This window comes from Triticum urartu, chromosome 6A (assembly GCF_056163025.1).
Source record: "Triticum urartu cultivar PI428250 chromosome 6A, HENAU_Tu73, whole genome shotgun sequence".
Taxonomy (NCBI): domain Eukaryota; kingdom Viridiplantae; phylum Streptophyta; class Magnoliopsida; order Poales; family Poaceae; genus Triticum; species Triticum urartu.
In genome coordinates, this window is record NC_141878.1 from 107694040 (window position 1) to 107696279 (window position 2240).

A 2240-nucleotide genomic window follows, 5' to 3' on the forward strand; every position below is an offset into this window, starting at 1 on the left:
GGTCTAATCTAGTGTTTGGATACATTGACATAATTCCAGACAAATGGGTCCCGCTTGTAAGTGCACATGTGGCAATAAAACCGGCCACATCACCAACATATTGGACTGTCATTTTTCTGAAAATGTCTAATTGTTTTGCATTTTTCTGAAAATGTCAAATTCTGAACCAAAAAATCGAATGGGCTAAATAAAACTTCTGTTATCTAGCAAACCATTGATCCAAATGGGGTAAAACTTTCCTAGAATAGTACTGTACACATTTGAAATTTACTGGAATTTTTTCACATATTCTGAAATTGTTAAATCTTGAACCATAATTTGAATGAAACAAGTTCGGCATGTGCTTCTTTTCGCTCAGAACCTTCAACAGATTGTAGTCCTAGCTATGAACTTGCCCTTCTGCAACATCGGATAGGGTATGACGAACTTGTCAATTTTCGGATCATCCGAAGTCTGTCAAAGTGCCTTGACTTAAGGATTGCACCGTACATGGCAAAAATAGAAGAACACAAACCACGGGTGACATTTTCATAAATAGTACTAAAGCAATGTTATTGAGCAAGTTTGAGCTGTGACTGGTAGCATCTTTATAATATTTCTACTTATCAGAACTCAGCTGACAAGTCTTGTTCGTTCGCAGGAGGAATCAGGATGGCAACTGTTGGAGCAAGCACAGCCACCAACCAAGTTGAGCAAGCTGTCTGTGTGCACAGTAGCAGTGGGCGAGACACTCAAGAAACCTGTGTCCTGTCCTGGGAGTCGTTGAATGCTGATATGCTGGACCTGATCGCTGAACGGGTACTCTCTAGCGACCTGCTGCACTACGTCTGGTTCCGCGCGGTGTGCAAAAAGTGGCGTGCCGCCACTCCTTGCCCGCTCGGCCATGGCGTGGTAGACCCGCGCTTTCACCCACGGCAATGGATGATGTTTCCAGAGGGCAACGGGCTTCACCCCGGCCACGCTGCATTGGGCGGCTACATCCGCTTCCTCAACATCGACACCGGCATCTTCATCCGTGTGCACCTGCCGTGCTTCGAGGATCACTCCGTGCTCGACTGCCCTGACTGCCTCCTTCTCCTGCAGCGCAAGAAGGACGCTGCTATCTGCCTCCTCCACCCCTTCACCGGTGATGTTGCCGAGTTCCCTCCCCTTGCCTCCCTCTGCTTGTACATGAGCAAGTTCGGTAGCTTTCTGCATGGCCCTTACGATCTTCGAGACTTCGACTACGGATGGTCCACGCGGCTGTCTCTGTCCATGTGGGTGGCAGTGTTACCATCATGCTCGCGCTCAGCCACGCCGAGCGCATGGCATACGCATCCACCGGTGACAAGCACTGGACTCACACAAGCTGGATGATGTGTGGCATGAGGACAGCATTGCCATTCCGTGGCAGCCTCTACATGGTGAGGAGCTCGAAAAACAAACCTTCACACATCATGCGTGTTGATCCACCAGACAGCTCCAGTTCCTCCTCGTGGCCGTCTACACCGCCACAAATGATCGCGACATGTTCAGCTATGCCTAAGCCTTACCTGGTGGAGTGTGATTCTGAACTTCTTCTGGTTGGCTACACCCACAGAAAGTCCCGGCTTTTGGTTTTCCGGCTCTCTGACCTCCTGCTTGGAGTTGTTGCCATGCCATTGACAAGCATCGGTGACCACACCCTCTTCATTGGCACTTGGAGCATGTCCGTCAACTCCAGGAACTCCGTCACCTTTCTCAGCCCACCTAACAATGGCCAACTGCAGCAATATGATCTGGGCAGGGGTACCTGGTCGCCGCTATGTGATGGAAACTTCCGCAGTGCCTGCGGCCCCATGCCAAGGCCATACAGTCTTGTCCACCACATTGTCAGTTGTTGCCAGCGTCTTTACTGGATCAGTGGACACATCTGGACCCGCCACCATCATTCTGATCCTTGTTGCCCACGTCTTCTGCAGTGATCAGTTGAAGGCTATTCATCTTTCCAAGATCTAAGTTAAGTTTGAATGTCTCTGCTTTGCAGGTGATCACACAGCTTTATGTGGTTCGAACACATGGCTACAGATGGTTAAGTATTGTATAAGACTTTTTAGATCACTAAAGCAGTGACCTAAAAGTCCTATATTAGTTTACACAGGTAGTATTTGGCTGTGTGTTTTGCCTCTACACTCTCTGTCTCTGTCTACTTTTGTTCAGACATTTGAATCTAATTTGGATGAATTCGGAAATATGCTGGGTTGTGCTTTTATCATGCTGGG

The 2240-nt window shown here is 48.4% G+C and overlaps 1 pseudogene; it reads left to right on the forward strand.

Annotated features, from left to right (window-relative positions):
• The first annotated feature begins 651 nt into the window (after positions 1-651).
• Positions 652-1943, forward strand: LOC125516616 (uncharacterized; annotated as a pseudogene).
• The last annotated feature ends 297 nt before the right edge of the window (positions 1944-2240 follow it).